Genomic DNA, 18,428 nt, shown 5'->3' with positions numbered 1-18,428 from the left:
ACCATCACCCACATCCACGTTCACATCCTCATCCACATCCGATCCGCATCCACATCCACGACCACATCCACACCTACATTCACATCCAAATCCACGACCACATCCACACCAACATCCACATCCACACCCAAATTCACATCCCATCCCCATCCACGTCCACGTCCACATCCGATCCGCATCCACGTCCACATCCACGACCACATTCACATCCAAATGCGCATCCACACCCACATCCACATCCGATCCGCATCCACGTCCACATCCACGTCCACATCCACGACCACATCCACACCTACACTCACATCCTAATCACATCCACATCCACACCCACATCCCATCCGCATCCACGTCCTCGTCCGCATCCACGTCCACAGCTACATTCACCTCCACATCCACCTCCATATCCACGTCCACATTACATCCACACCCTTAAGACCACATCGTAGCTTTTCAAAAGGTGACATTGAAAGTCTGATCACACTCAGCCATTACCGTGACCTTTAGGATCATGACGTCAACAGCTGCCTCCGTATAGCAGTCCATGCCATACAAAGCATACTTATATCTACCATTTGTCATTAAATTGTGGCTAACATTGCATTTCATCGCCAGCGGCTGAAGGGTTGATGTAAATACTACTGGGGAACCGTGCAGGTAGCAGAAGTACCGTAAGTCCCCACGGTCCCTTGTATGGTGGCCTAACTTTGGTTGCTGGCGATCAATAGCCCTGCTGTATATTGCACTGTTATAAATAGTAATATTTATATGGTTTCATGCGACTTTTAAATCTCAATTTGTGACAAGTCTAGTTATTCTACTGTCCCTTGACAAACTTTTATAGTTTAAATGTATTTATTGAGTAGAACCTTTGAAAGTTACGATATGGCTGAAATACTCAGAGCTCCAGATAAGCTTTTGGTGTTGTTGGTATTTTACCCATGCATTTTAAAATCATTGGGTGTCATTCTATCTGGGTATTCATATTTCTGTTACCCACTAGTATTTACACATGTGGGTATATATTTAAGTTAAATATTTAAAAACACTATTCATCTAGTCCCTGCAAACTGGTGTCGTGTGGGTTCGAGAGCTTTAAAAAATACCATGATACTTCCACAAGAAAGTGTGATGGCGAATGATCATGGTGTAACTGTCATCGTGGAGTTTGGCAAGGTTTGCAGAATGCCCGTTTATAATTTCAAAATAAGTTGCTGATTCGCTAATCGAATACGCAGGGTTACTTCACAATATTTTGATGATACGCAAATGTTTTATTTTTGTAGCGTATCTGTAATGTTCGTTGCGTATTTGATACGCTTGGAGTTTTTTACTGCATATTTCTGCATTTCTGATGCGTTTTACGCAGATACGCAGCTTATCTGGAGCTCTGAATACTGCCGATGTGACTTAGGATTTTAACTCACTCACTCATTCACTACAGCTGCATCATTTGAGATAGGACGTGTAATACAGCTGGATGGCACTCCATCCACGTGACAAGTATATCTAAAAAAATGGAAGTTCGTTTGATTCAAGACAAGCGACACCGTCCGAAATATCTATAGTTTCCTTAATTTGCAGTGTTATAATTTATACGTATTAGGTACTCGGCCTACCTCAGTCCCACAGGTCAGATCGCCCAGCTGTGGCTGAATGTATATTGGATTTACAAGTTTCACCCGTTCACGTTACTATCACATTACCCAACACGACCTGATCGTACTCGTGACCCTTATATAAAAATAGCTTCATTTCAAATTATATCCCGAATTTCTATTAACCGTAAAAATCGGCCTGTATTTATATGCGTGACACATTTCCTTTCCTGCCCGAGATATTATGTAGGGAGCGGAATACGTCTGAGTGGTGATATTTACTTGATTCACATTAATTTCATAAGATAGGTGATAAAGGTACTCATTGAGCATGCTTCAAAAGGATGGATTTGGCGCATTAGAAATACACACAATATTGTTAGTATAGGTTATTATTAGTATTGGCATTATTATACTAGTATACAGATTAAAGTAAATAAATGCAGCAAAGAGGCCTAGGCTTTGGGTGATCCTGGCACAGTCAGGCTGGTTAGGTTCATCATCAGCTCAGGGCCCTTGCCCCCTCTACACGCAGCCCAGACAGCGAATGTGACGTCTCTAAAAAAGCGCTGCCTAGTTGAACCAACTCAGATTTTTTCGGAATGGAAAGACTTCCCCACACTGCAGCCTTCTGCATTACCCAGATTATTATTATTGGTGTTGTTATATATCGTACAGACGCCATAAGTGGGAACCTTGCTTTCAAGAAGAAAACATCATCCTCGTCCAGTAGAGTCGGACACCCGTCAAGTAGAGTAACTGACGGAATGACAATCGTTGACTGGCAGCAAGAATCATGCTGGTCGGTGAGTGAAGGGGACAGCAACCCCTGGTGGATGGTTGACCTTGGCAGCGTCTACTACATCAACCACCTCGTCCTCACCAGCAGACACTGCGACAGCACTTGTGGTAAGCTTTGCAACATCAGACTTAAGTACCCTCTCATTCTTAGACCTAAAATAGTGATGACAATGAGTATTGTTTTATGCCGCTTTTTTGCAATTTTCCATAAAAATATCGCGGACACTCATAATGGGTATGGAGGCACGGGTGGCTCAGTCGTCAAAGACGCCGCTATTCGCTGTGCAGAGTTGCGTCCCTTAGGCACGACAGAAACCTATGATTGTGGGTTCGAATCCCTGTTCGCCCCGATTATGTTTCTAGGTTTGTCAGCACCATACCCGTGCTCGTGGGTTTCACCGAAGTGGTAAACGTCTGAGACCTGCATCACTTTCACTTTCGTCCCATATTAAGCTGACACGCTGTGATATAACTGGAATACTGTTAAAAGCGGCGTTAGACCGAACTCACTCACTCACTCACTCATAATGGGTGTCTATTGTACGGGGAGTTTTAAATGGATCAGCGTGACAATTGATTTTGACAACTTGCTTTCTTTTCGCCAGATGTCTTATCAGAGCAACTCCTGTTGTGAGGTCAACTGTCGTAGAATATACATAAACAGACATCACATTAACTGTTGATAAACCGGAGAATACGTCCCTAGAACACAATGATATTTTGGGGGGGTGTTTAACGCTGCACTCAGCAATATTTCAGCTATAGACCAGAGAATCCAGTGATTGACACCATGACCATCGATCTACGCCGTTAGGATATGATTACATTACCTAGTTAGCGAGCCTGACCTCCCGATCCCGTTGGTCTCAGTGGTATTGTCCTTTGAATGAGTGAGTGAGTGAGTGAGTTTGGTTTTACGCCACTTTTAGCATTATTCTAGTAATATCACGGCGGGGGACACCAGAAATGGGCTTCACACATTGTACCCATGTCGAGATTCGAATCCGGGTCTTCTACTTGACGAACGATGCTTTAACCACGAGGCTACCCTACCGCCCCTTTAATGAGCGAGTCATGGGTGATCCCGCCTGAGATATAGTGTAGCTTATATGGTTGGACAATTCATGCTTTCCGCTTGATGAAGTGTACGTGGTCTACCACAAGACAAGGGCTAGCAGTCTCCTGAATGCAAAGCCATATGTGCCTTACGATTATCATAGCAGGGTGAAGATGTACAAGATAACCTTATCCCAACTACTGAAGGACCCGTGAAGATCCTGGGTAGAATAGGTCTTCGGCAACCCATAAAAGGCAACTATGCTTGTTGTAAAAGGCGACGAACGGGATCGGGTGGTGAGGCGCGCTGACTTTGTTGATGCATGTCATCGATCCCAATTGTGTGGGTTGATGCTGATGATATTAATCACTGGATTGGCTGGTCCAGACTAGATTATTTACAGACCGCCGTCTTATAGCTGGAATAGTGCGGCTTTAAACAACCAACCAACCACTGATGTAAGCCTATTTTAAGGACTGGGGGTTAAGATCGCCTTTGCGCTAAGATTATATTTTGACAAGAGGGGTGGTTTTACCCTATATGTCGAGCAATATTCCAGCAGCTCCTGTCTTTGGTGTTCACATTTCAAAGCGTTTGATGGACAGTGGAGCATGCTCTTTCTACCAAGATTTCAAAGAGCGTCAAACGACTCTTGCTCAGAAGTTGTTTGATCAAGGTTACAACATTCAAGGCTTCAGTAAATCTTTTAAAAAGGTTTATGGTAGACATGTGGACATTTTCAAATTTGATGCATCAGTGACAAACATGATGTCCGATAAAATTCCCTATTTTGAGTCGTTATATGTCTGAAATAGTACCGATGCGACGTTATATTTGAACTCGCTCATCCTATTTTGACTTGCAGCTTATGTTCCCCAAGGTTATAACATTCAAACTATAAGTTAAACTTTTGAAAGTTTTAATGGTAGATGTGTGCAATATCTGTCAGCTCACGTTATAAATACAACCACCCATCTTTCATCTGCAGCAAATCGCCTTCACGACTTTGAGATCGAGGTTTTTAAAGAAGATCCTTCCGTCAATACTACGGCGGTAGGAGTTCGATGTACCATGTACATCGGTGCCGTGCCGGATGGCACTATCCAGAAGGTCACGTGTGATGAGGAGGTTGTTGGTAGATTTGTTAGGATATCTGGGAGGAACCCAGCAGACAATGCCGATGTTCTGACGCTTTGCGAGGTGGAGGTGTATGGTGGTATGCCCCGAACAGGTGAGTGAAAGGTGGGAGCTGTGAACAGTTTGACCTTACAACCGGTAACACTATACCATAGGGACGTATTATTTGTTGAACCGGCAGCGCACGTGAATAAAAGTAAACTCCCCTGCTCCATATGTTTGAAGGGTGAGGTTACTACAGCTATCGTGGGCATTTTGACTCCTCCAATAGACGCAACACCATTGCGAAACCACAGCAAAAATACGATCGTAATAGACGAAACACCGTGATCGCAATTATTGAGATATTTTCTATATAATTAGTTCTTGGCTCCTGGCCAAGGACATACTTGCCTGTAGTTTTGTAGGTTTAAAAAACAACTGCTCGGGATGTTTTTTTCATTTGAAACGATCGACAGGTTAGCATGGTATCAATGTCTTATTTTGATAGTTTACATTGTCAGCGATTTTTTGTTATCAGGGTTTGGACAATTGCAATGCACATTTCAATGACACGTATACAATATTTATGCAGTCGTAATTCTCGGTTTTGAATTAGTTTTCATTGGAAGTATTTATGTTCAACCATGTCGCACGATCTAAAACTGCCGGCAAAAGTATACATTTGAAAATTTATTTTAACACAGAAAAATACAAACGTTATCAAAACGTTACTAGGCTGAACGCATTCGCCGAAACACTGCTACTTTAAGATTCCCGTATATCAAATACATCACCATCGAAAAACACTTTCTTGTTTGTTTATTTTTACTCCACCATCAAACTGGGAAATACTTTCTTTTGCCCGACAGTTTAGTTAGAAAACGTAAAGACGGTCGTCAGTATTTAAATGTATATAGATTATAACTTTATGGACTGGTCGTTTATTAGAGGGGAGGGGGACAGGAAAAATGACAAAGCGAAAGTGGGGTCGCAAACTATATGAAGACCCTGAAAACAATGACAGTTCTATTTCCTAAAAAACTTGAACATAATTTAGGGATTGGTCGTTCAAAGTAGGGAGGAGGAAAAAAGTTAGATGTATTGATCTGGGGGATGGATGGAGCATGAAAACATGAATGTTACTTAAATGGGGGTTCCGCAACATATTATACAGACCTAAGACCAATCTCATCGCCCCTCCTACACGCCCACCCCCACACAACCCTCTCCTATAACACATGACTTTCTCTTATGTTATTTGGAAGTAGGAACTCTCAGATGTTAGCCAAGATGAATAGGATAGAACTGTTCTTGCTCGGGTAGTTCTGCTACTTCTTCTTACAACAATTTCAGGCTGGTCACCGTTCGAGTGCCCCAACCCCCCTCTAGTGGCCGGTGCCGCTGTGACAGTCTCCCACACCAACACGAGAGCTGTTGCCGAGTACACGTGTAGTCACGGCGCCATGGTGTGTGCCGGACATGACGTCATACACTGTTCCAGCCAGGCGGGATGGGACAGAGAACCCGGAAGCTGCGTACAGACTTCTCTAGATGCTGGAAAGCCCGGAAGTGTATGCATAACTTTATTTGTCCCGTTTTGACAAGGTTTCTTGATATGTATTCAGTCATTTCCCCCTTGTCTCTAATATCTGGCATCGCGAATCCAGTGTTGATATTGAAAAGCATGTTACTGTTGAAATGTAACAGTTGTAATACGATTTGAATTATTGACATGCTTCTTCGCCTTTATCCAACATGTCAACAGAAAACATTTAAAACGTTAGTCAGGGTGTTAGTGACACTGATCGATTCACACAAAGAGCTTCGTTGCCTTATAACAGTACTGTGGTTGACCCGAGCAAACGAAACGCTGACATTTGGTGTCCGTGACTTCGAGTTTCATTGTATTTCACAATGGTCTCATTTTTGTGGGTATTATGTATTCCAACTGAAGATCACAGCGTGATTAGACTGTTCATCTCTAAAAATAAAAGAGTCAATGAGTTAATGATTCTAAGATGACTAGAGTTTACTTTTCCTTCAGCCGAGGAATCACAGGAGAGTTTCGACATATAGACTTGCTAGGAACCTTTTCGTAGCCCCCAATCTCTCCTCAGTTATTTTGAATTGAAACCAAAATCAAGTATTTTCCCAACCCATGGTAGAATTTATATAATGTGTAAATTCGGCAGCGTACATTACATTTGAAACTTCAGGCTCAATTTAGCGTTGTCAAATCTACAGATAACATACCTCTAAATTCTTTTGGTATCGCCTAACTCACTCACTGACGGTTTAAGAGATTTATGTATGATTCCAGCTGGAAGATTTCCCTATCTGCCCGCTCGCCCTGGGGGGCAGCCTGGAGCTCTGGGTCACGCCCACGGAAGATGAGTACGTCACGCATGGTTTGCTCAAGCATAGGAAATGTGGGAGCCATCTAGACTGGAGCACGCGTGCGTGCGTGCCTGTGTGCATGTGTCCAGATGCTTGATGTTTTTTTTTAGATTTTATGCGCACTTTGGAAATTATGTTAGTCTTTGATTCATATTTGAAACGGGGAATACTTTCAGTCTAGCATATTGTATTGAGACTCGTGAGCACAATGTAGAGAGTCATGCATGAGAACTTTCACGCAACAGTGCACTGCAATATATTTGTTTTCAAAATCATGATGGTCGGCTCCTGATTGAGAATATTAATAATTTAGATAAAGAGACAATAAGTTCTTAGTGTTCTCATAATGTCCGTTAATGAAATGACACGTCTGGGCATAAGCCTAAACCTATTGTCAATGTCGTTAGAGTCGATCTCTCAATTTTGTTAATGTGGTATGTGGTTTATTGAAAACAAGACATGAAATTAATGGTTCCCCTTCCATTTGTCAAGGGTGTCGCTGATCCTTCATGGTGAGTCTGGTGCAACTCTGTCCGGCAGCCTGACCCTACAGAACGCCACTGCTCCCGTCAGCCTCAGCTACAGCGTGTCAGGCACATCTTCCCCGGCAGTGTACCCGGCATCAAACCCTTTCACAAAGAACAAAGAATCACACATTGTCATAAGTCATCTCACCGAGTCTATATTGGTATGTTACCATGTTTAAGGCCGCAATATATGTTACTGATGTTCGTAACTGATCCATTAACAAACCAAGGTGTATCAAGTGAAAGCATTATATTCATCTTACTTACAAGTAAGGAACGCCCCTGTCAAGAGATTTTTTTCAAGAGTGAGTAAGTGAGTGAGTGAGTTAATTTTGAACAAAACTTCAGAACTTAAATATTGAAAGAACGTCAAAAGGGACCCATCATCATTGTTTTTATTGTTATCATCATCATCATCATCATCATTATTATTTTTATTATTATTATTAATATCCGCAGATTGAAGTAGATGGAGCCACCCTCTACAATTACCCCGTTGATGACTTTAGTTCTGCAAATGTAAACGTCGTCACTTGGACAGCCGGCCTCAGTGTCAGGAAGGCGACGTTCTCACAGACCATGAGGAAGGAAATGGATCGAGGTAACTGTCAGGAATGAAGCACGATGAAATAATCACGACACAAACACAACAGACAATAAATTCCTGAAACGAAAGTAGTGACCCCGACCCCTCCTCCCCTGTAACGTCGCTATATAAGTGCAATAATCTTGGACGCGACGTTAAACCCCATTTCACCTCACCTCACCTCCCTTGTAGGTCAGTAATACGTCACTGTGGGTGTTAATGCTTGGACATTTAGAAATTGTCCTCACACACAGTTGACCATACAATACAGGGGAGAATGAGATGGAGATGGGTGTGCTGACGCTGGGTTTCGGACACTGTTTCAAAACAAAAGTTCAACTTAAATTCTCTGAAAGGGGGAGCCGAGCAACACATTTCTATCGCAAACGGTTATGTTTTGTTTGGAGTGAGTGAGTGTGGTTCTGTGTTTTTTAGCAATATTCCAGCAATATCATGGCGGGGGACACCAGAAATGAGCTTCACACATTGTTCTCCATGTCGGGAATAGAACCATGGTCTTCGACGTGAAGAACGCTTTAATCACTAGGCTACCCAACCGCCCCTTGTTTTTGTTGCTGTTGTTTTTAAAGACAAAATAAAGTTTTTCTGGAACAAACTATATTTTCAAAATAATTCGAGTTTTCCAATCACTACATGTATAATTCTTATATCACTATAGTTATTCTGTCAGGTTAAACAATCTAATGTGTCTACTATCCTAGCGAAAACAAGCTCGGCTAATAATCTCTATATATCACATATACAACATGGTCCTTGTCATGCACCATACAGTGGTGCATATAGCCTCTCTTCAAACGGAGTATGGAATGAAATAAGTTCGTGTTTACAGTATCTCATACAATATCCTTTGTTTTGATAGCTGTTTGAGTATGATGATCTTGAACACTTGAATCCTGGAACAAACTATATTTTCAAAATAATTCTAGTTTCCCAATCATTACATGTACTATTAATTCGGGTTTTGAACACTTGACGGTTGCCTCATTGATGATTGTCACTGCGTCTGAATCTCTGACCTTGCAGTTGCTAGACATAAACTACCGGGCAGAAGAAAGTATACCCTTGACAATTGGACTTTACCAAAAAATATACAAACATTATCAAAACGTTACTCGGCTGAAAACAGTAGCCGGAACATAGAAAACCGAAGGTGCAAAACACAATTATAATACCCTATCAACTACATCACCATATAATAAACCATTTTCAGTTTGTTTATTTTTTTCCCTTTTGCCCGGCAGATAATGATTAGTTTGTGGGAATATGTTTCCTTCCAGTGAAACCTCGTTAAACTCGGGGTCCCGATGATCATGAAATATATCGACTTATCCCTAGATTGGATCAAGCGGAGAGCCGATATAAAACCATGTTTCAAAATTGTCGGAATAAAAAGAAACAAAATAGCCTCGTGCCAATTGGCTGTCGTCTTTCGTCATTCAAAACATTCAAAACACAACTTTAATGACGTAAATCAATCAAGCAGTTTCCCATGAAACACTCATTATCATATATTGTATAGTATTATCGATGCGATAAACCAATCCGATAAACTTGATATCATGATCCGATATATATGCAAATGAGATCATCTAGCAGGAGACCCGTGAAGATCCGGGGTAGAATAGGTCTTCAGCAACCCATACTTGCGTAAAAGGCGACTGTGCTTGTCGTAAGAGGTGACTATCGGGATCGGGTGGTCATGCTCGCTGACTTGATTGATGTCATCTCATCCCAATTGGGTGGATAGATGCTCATGATGTCAATCATTGGATTGTCTGGTCCTGACTCGATTACATACAGACCGCCGTCATAGTGCTGTAATATTGCTGAGTGCGGCATTATACAACAAACAAACAAAGTTAAAGCATACCCGGTTCTTATATCACTATAGTTATTCTGTCGAGGTATGACAGGTTGAACAATCTAATGTATCTACTATCCTAGCGAAAACAAGCTCGGCTAATAATCTCTATATATCACATATACATCATGGTCCTTGTCATGCACCATACAAAACCGCATATAGCCTCTCTTCAAACGGAGTATGGAATGAAATATCCTTTGTTTTGATAGCTGTTTGAGTATGATGATCTTGAACACTTGAATTGGAAGAGAGAGTTCCTTTCCAAACTATTGATGTTGATGATTCATAAATGTTGATGTGTGCTTTTTTCAAATTCCATGGGTGGCCCTATCATCTAAGACGCTGCAATTCACTGTGCAGAGCTGTGTCCCTTTGGTACGCCAGAATGATCGTTGGCCCCGATTATGTTTTTGGTTTGGCAGCACCATACCTGTCCTCGTGGGTTTCACCGAAGTTGTAAACGCCTGAGATATGCACCACTTCGGGCTTTCCTCCCACATTAGCTGACACGCCGTGATATAACTGAAATACTGTTAAAAGTGGCGTTAAACCCAACTCACTCACTCACTCACTCAAGTCTAAAAGTGGAATGACTTCCTTCCCGAGAATATTTCTTGATGTGTAACATTGTTATGGATTGATGGGGATGGTGATCCTGATTGTTGACATTGGCCCACTTGCACAAAGAGATCTTAGCACTAAAACTATCGTAGGCCTATGTTAAAGTATGGGATTTCCGATCATCTTAGCGCTAAGATCGCTTTGTGCAAGTGAGTCATGTAGTCTGTACACATAGTAAGAATTATGATGGAAATAACATTTGGATGGTTTGAAAACGTTTTGAACTGATCACTTCTGTTGGCATTCTTTCCACAGAGAGAATACAGTTCAATATGGCGTTGAATGCATTTGTGGACGCCAGCAGTACTGACAACGTCCCCACGTCATACGGCGTTGATGGTGACCCGAACATGACCTCCACCAAAGACACCGACAACGACTCGTGCTGGCGAGGTCAGGAGACGGATCATAAGCAGTGGTACCAGGTCGACCTGGGGAAACAAGTTTACATCCGGGACATTGGGATCAACATTAAAAACCAGTGCATCACATGCGGTAGGTCTTATCATACCTTTCTTCTGACATACAGCTTATTGAATCCTTCATTATCCAATAGTTCATTTCCATTCCACTATAGGGAATGCACTGAGCCTATTCGCTACCTACCCAGGTGAAGAAGCAGATGAGAGGCAACTAACGGGATCGGGTGGTCAGGCTCACTGACTTGGTTGATGCATGTCATCGTATCCCATTTGCATGGGTCGATGCTCATGATATCAATCACTGGATTGTCTCATCCAGATTAGCCACAGACCGCCGCCATATAGCTGGATTATTACTGACTGCGGCATTAAAACAAACAAACAAACAAACAAACAAACAAATCCATGTGTGTTGCAGCATCAAGACTCCATGACTTCTCCGTGTTGGTGTACACCCTGAACCCAGAGACAGAGAGAGGTGTGGCTGGCACCCTGTGTACACGGTATGCTGGAGACGTACCGTCAGATGCCCCCATAACGCTGACGTGCAGGGACGGGGTGTGGGGGCGTTATGTGAGGGTCACGGCTGACCACGCTGGCCAGATGTCCATATGTGAAATTGAGATTTACGGAGATTCGGTTGTCCGAAAAGGTGGGCATATCTTATGATATATCTTGGATATTGCATATGTGTAACTATTAAACATTAGACAAAGTTACCAGTTTATACTTCTCCTGAAGTGCCAATCTGCTTGGAAACAGGGTATACCCACCAGCTTACCATAGCTTACCATTGCTTATCGTTGCTTACAAATGCTTATCTAGGCTTACATTTGCTTGTACTTGCTTACCCCTTGTTTACCTTTGTTTACTCTTGCTCACCCGAACTGACCTTTGCTTACTCCAGCTTACCTTTGCTTACAATAGCTGACCATTGCTAACCCACTCCAATTACACACGCACGTACGTTTGCGTACCCCAAGTGAACCTTGCTTACTCAAGCTTAGCTTTGCTTACTCCAGCTTACCTTTGCTTACAATAGCTGACCATTGCTAACCCACTCCAATTACACACGCATATGTTTGCTTACCCCGAGTGACCCGTGCTTACACCAGCTTAGCTTTGCTTACCACAGCTGACCCTTGCCTACTCAATATCACCTTTGCTTACAATAGCTGACCATTGCTTACCCACTCCAATCACACACACATACTTTTACTTAGTAATACCCTTGCATATTCCATATTACCTTTAGTTACCACAGCTGACCCTTGCTTATTCCTGCTTAAGTTGCTTATGTAAGCTTACTTCAATGTTGCCTGCAGCTTACCCATGCTGCCCCTACCGTAGATGACATACCGGCTTACCTTAGTCTGCCTGCAGCCTACCTCTGCTTACCCTGCATATACATTATATATTCAATTTAGTCAAGACAATAAACGTGGTAAAGTATATAAATAATATCCGTAGGTGAATGAGTTTGCTTTTATAGTGTTAAAGGTGTTAAAGGTTTTTTTTATTTCTTTCCTGAAACCCATAGTTTCCTGAGTGGCAGTAGTAGTAGTAGTAGCAGTAGTAGTAGGAGGAGCAGCAGCAGCAGCAGTGGTAGAAGTAGTAGTAGTAGTAGCAGCAGCAGTAGTAGTAGTAGTAGCAGCAGCAGCACCAGTAGTAGTAGTAGTAGTAGTAGTAGTCACGCTGACGACCCTGGTTCGTTCCCCACATGGATACAATGTGTTATTAGTGAGACATGTTTGAGCCCATCACAACACCTTTTCATCGTAACTATATGACGTAAACACAAATACTGTTAAGTAAACCTGAAATATTAAAGACAACAAAAAACGACAAAGATAAAAACAATAAACACGAGGCATAAAATGACACTGCAGACAATGCGACTAATAAAAAGTGTGAATAAATGTCATGTATTCCCCAGCGTGGTCTCCCCTTGACTGCGGTCCTACACCGATGGCGGGCAAGGTCAGGGTGAGCGTCGCCTCCTCCACGAGGGAGAGCGTGGCCTCCTACTCCTGCCCTGAGGGGATGTCTCTGTACGAAGGTCCTGCCACCCTAGTGTGTGACAGCTCGAAGGGATGGGTGGGGCAAGTTGGCACCTGCCTTCAGACCACCTTCAGGGCCACAGGAACAGATTTAGTGAGTATAGCATTGTTGGACACATTATGTCGTATTTGAAAGTGTTTTAAGCCGGGGTTACTATTAATGGTATTTTATTATTTATTACGAAGGGGGTGGGGCGTTGGAGGGGTAGGAGGAGGTTCAGAGGTTTGATGCACAAATGTACTGAAAATAATTACTCCCACTTATGGGTGCCATTGTACAAAACAACCTCAGCGCTACAACTGTCGTAAGTCTATGTTAAAGTATGGGAGTTACGATCACCTTAGGGCTACGATCGCTTTGTACAACAGCAGCCAGGTGGTTGTCGTGTTTTAAGATAACCCTTCCCATGTCCTTGTACATGTTTTCATGACCCTCCCCACAAAGACAAATGTAAAAACACTCTATATTTTAATATGAAATGTCCATTTATGAGATTGTCATATTTGTGGCTGACCATGGGTGCCGTTGTACAGAGCGATCTTTTTTGTACAACAGCACCCAGGTCCCTTAGCAACTAATATATCAGCAATAGTTGGGTAAGCACTTGTACCTCCATAATACGTATATACTTATCAAAGTTGGCTAATTAAGAATCACGTCAAATGCGTCAAATTGTGTGCATTTGTCGAAATAGCCAAAGACAGCATTCTGTGGAGACAAGTTTAATGAACAAAAGTCTGTGGTCATTTGCCACACAATGCCAACAAACAACATGTGACCAAGACTCAGTCACATAACCCCGTCAAGATGAGAGTAATTGGCCAAAACTGAAACGTAAAAAAAAATCACGAAAACAAATTCATTGTAAAAAAAAACATGTGCTCCATGTGATGCGATCATAGCCTGGCACCGTCGTCTCATGCTTCCAATAAGTGTCTGGATGGTTGCCAAGGGAAGATTGTGCCACTCTTCAGTAAGAGCATTGCAGAGTTCATATAGAGTTGCCGGAAGGACGGGGTGTCGTGAGAGGACGGTCTGCAGCTCGTTCTACATGTGCTCGATGGGGTTGAGGTCTGGTGACCGGGCTGACCACTCCATGCGGACAATGGTCCCCTGCTGGAAGTAGGCATCAACGACCTTGCCACGATGAGGATGTGCGTTGTCGTCCATGAGGATGAAATCAAGTCCAATTGCACCAGCATACGGTCTCACGTACACATCCAGAATGTCATCCCTATAACACACACCTCACATCGTGCCCTATCGTGCTCTTCTGCTCTTACCCAAAATCATGATTGAGCCCACTCCATGGCGGTCATATTCGGCTGCGTTGGAATCCTGAAATCTTTCTCCATGTCTACGCCACAGTATGACACGACATTCTGTGAAGTCTAGACCGTATCTTGATTCATCAGTGTACAGGAGCTCAGTCCTGGTCTGTCCATGTGACGTGATCCAAAAGAACAGCTTCATGGAGATGATTACTCACTGTCTGAGCAGACACTTTAACGTCATTGGCATTCCGCATGTCATTTATGAGTGTGGTGGCAGTCACGACGTGATGACGTGTTGCTGCTATCAGGAGAATCCTGCTTTCCCGCTGTGTAGTGGAACGCTGTCGACCACTTGAATGTCGTTGGGTTGCTGATCCGAACGTCTAGTATTGATTCCATGCCCTGTTGTTCACACTGCTGACACCAAAGACGTTTGCAACGTGACGTTTTGTTGACCCAGTTTCAAGCATGCCTGTGCATCTGCCTAATTCTTCGGTCTTCAAACGACGTCTTTGTGCATTCAGTTGTTGCAATCCTTAGTAGCAAATGGCGTTGTGCTCTCTGATAATGATCTGAAACGATTCTGTTAAGATACCTCAAATCACAGGTTTTCAAGCACCTAATGCACATTGTGCCCATGACTGCATTCTTATAGGGGCTACCCAGTCATTGTGTACCGGTATATTTCAATCTTTATTTCTTGGATAATTTTTTATATCATCAAAACTTGATCCTTTGCAAACTTTGAGAAGTATAAAGTTCTTTGCATCTTTTCGACATTATTACAAAGCATAACCCATTTGCCAAGTACCAGATTTAGCAGTTTGGTAGATGGTAGGGAATAGATACTTACCTCTGATTACTATCTGATGTAAGCTGAATGTAAAAATACCTGTCTATCTAGGTTAATTTTGGAATGAACAAGGTATTATTTTGTATTTCGTTTTATTTTATTACCTTGCCGTAGCTGTAGCGCAGCATGGCATCTCTGTCCGCCGTGAACATTCTAACTTATTGTCTATATATTGTCATTAGGCTATGCACAACTGCGATACTGCGGTACGTCGATACACCCTATTGCACGACACACGGGAGATGCACGGTATACGTAGTATGGTGTTGACGTGTGGAAAGGCCACAAATGGGGATGGGGTGTGCAATGTAGGCATTGTTGTTCCAGCTCCAACAGGTCCAGCTGCTGTCACCCCCGAGGATAGGCGAGGCTGTAGAGGTTGTGTTTACACCCAGGAACCCATGGTTAGTGCATTGCAGGGATCTAGAGTGAGTGATTGGGTGAGATATTCACCACAGTATGTACCACAACGGGTCAGCTTGAAAGTTGGCGCAAAGTAAAAAGTGAGTAGATCGCGGTTGTTAATCGCTTTGGTAAAGCCACAAGTAGTGGGTACAGGCGTTTTTTTATACAAAAACACCCCTCCAACACCTGTAACATTGTTTCACGACCCACTCCCCTCATTTTGGCGCCCAATCAGTGTGCAATTACAATTTCATTCTCACTCACTCACTTCAGTGTGGGGCAGGACCGAAGATCTTGAAACTCTCAGGATCTCATCTGCGCTCACCCATCCACCTACTCTCCGCAACAACGTTGCTTAACGTCACCTGATGTGTGACCCGTTTGCAGCACTGAGTATAACGTGCAGGTGCCACCACTATTATGCTGAACTTCACTTTATACACGGATTGCTTTGCATAATATTATGAAAACGAGATCTTGGTTTTTTTTAAACAATCACCTCAAACATTGTTGCCTCTTATAGGTCCCGTGTGTCGCTGATTGCCAGCTCCATAGAGCAGGATGTTGTTCTCATGGTGATAGAGTTCTCCAAAGACCGCGCCAAGCTCATCAGCGGAGGAACGTCAGCTGTAGTGGACATTCCTGGCTTTCCCTTCCAAGATGGAAAAAGAACTAAAGTGCTTTACACATTCTTCTCTCAGTATATAGATGTAAGTATAATGTATAGATCAGGGACGGTGGTGTAGCCTTTACTCGTCTCGCGGAACCCCCGGATTTGATTCTAACATGGAGATAATAATTGGAGCCTATTTATAGTGTTTCCAGAGTGACACCGCCAGAATACTGCTGAACTGGGTGTAAATTGGGTGAAATTGGGCTTAACAACGCGTTCAAGATTATTTCATGTTTATAGCGACGTGTGTGCGCACGTGTGCATCCGCTTGTACTAGTCGGGAGTACTGAGACACCGAGACAACCAGTCCTTGTTTCATCCCCTTAATGCCATGCGCCAGGCTGGGTAACAACAAGTACCATTTTTTAAAGTATGCTGATGGAAACGAATAAGGAAACAATGAAAAAAATAGGTAAATAAGCTTTACTGTCAGTATATTTGAAATAGCGCGCATACAAATTCACCACGTAACCAAATGTTGAGATGTGTTTGTGTGCATTGTTTCGAACGCGTACTTGGTAGACAAGGCTGGGAACCCATGATAGCAAATCACTGAGTCTAAAACTAACTGTTCCATTTTATATTTCCATCAGTATATTTGGGTATAACAGTGCAGGGTATCGAAACTTCCACTCACCGGGCAGACGCTCTCTAGACTAGACCACGGAGGCGGTATAAAAAAACTACGTACGACGCGTGATCTCTTGACTAACAGTGGGCACGCTGATGATAAATGAAAGTAATAATTTCGGGACCGTAAATTTGGTCCGGTTTTGACAGAGATCCGGATTTTCCAGTTAAGGCAGGTTCCACTGAATACTTGGTGTAAAGTCATGTGCAAGCCTGCATTTAACCGTCATGTAACTGTAAATCCGTGGGGAAACTGGATAAATTAGGTTTACAGTACTATCTTGCTTATGGTACAGTAAACTACGGTTATAGCGAACTCAACTAACTAACTTTAGTTCGTTATAACCGTAGTTCGTTATAAGCATATATACAGTATAACAATAGCAAATAGTCGGGACAAAAATCAGTTCGTTATATCCGTCAGTTCGTTATAAGCGTGTTCGTTATGAACGTACTTTACTGTAGTTATATAAGTGCCTGTTTATGGTCAAAGGGCAAAGGGCTTCACACAATGTACCATGTAGGGAATCGAACCTGGGTCTTCGGCGTGACGAGCGAACGCTTTAACCACTAGGCTACCTCAACCTCAATGTGGTGATTTTTGACAAGACGAGACAAAGTCTTTTTACAGGCAAAAGGCCAGAAACGACATACACAAAATACAGTATTGCTTTTAACTAGTCCTAAATATGTAAGAGTCAACGGAATGTATGTGGTGGTAAGGCTGGCTGACTTGACGTGTCATCGTACTCCGACGGTGTGTGACGTTGCTTACTATGTCAACCATTGGTTTGTCTGTTCCAGATATCAGTGGATGGTCGTTCTGTATATGCCTACCCCTTCCTGTTCCCCGTGGACCTGATAGACGGTGTCTTCACGACAGGCGCCACACGGGTGTCCGTCCTTCCCACAGACGTCACGGGAACGACCTGGAGTAAGTACACGTTCAAACGTAACAGTAATCGAGTCTAGTTTAACACCTCTTTGAACTGCATTGTGTGTGTATCATGATCTGACAATATTATTTAAGAAGTGACGTGAAATGGGGTTTAACGTCGCGTTCAAGAATATTGCCCTCATATAGTGGCAATTTCGTGTATGGCTGCGTGGACAATTCCGGACTAATGCTGTGACCATTAAACTACCATGCCGTAGTTTAACATGAATTTCCTGATCTGGCACTGTATACCGACTCCGAGCCGACCAGTTCTTGTGTTATCCCCTTAATGACAAGACCGCCTCCGTGGTCTAATGGTAGAGCGTCCGCCCGGAGATCGAAAGGTCCGGGGTTCGATCCCCAGCCGCATCATACCAAAAGACGTTAAAAGATAGTACTTGTTGTTACCCTGTCTGGCGCTCGGCATTAAGGGGCTAAAACAAGGACTGGTCGGCTCGGAGTCAGTATACTGTGTCTGAGTTGGGTATTCAGGTTAAACTGCGGTATGGTATCTCAGTGTGCTAGCACTATAAATCGGCATCAGTACGGACTAGTACAAGCAGCCACACACACACATACATATGC

Source organism: Haliotis cracherodii, unplaced genomic scaffold (assembly GCF_022045235.1).
Source record: "Haliotis cracherodii isolate W230 unplaced genomic scaffold, xgHalCrac1.p SCAF_7, whole genome shotgun sequence".
NCBI classification, from domain to species: domain Eukaryota; kingdom Metazoa; phylum Mollusca; class Gastropoda; order Lepetellida; family Haliotidae; genus Haliotis; species Haliotis cracherodii.
Note: the sequence above shows the minus strand (reverse complement) of the source record.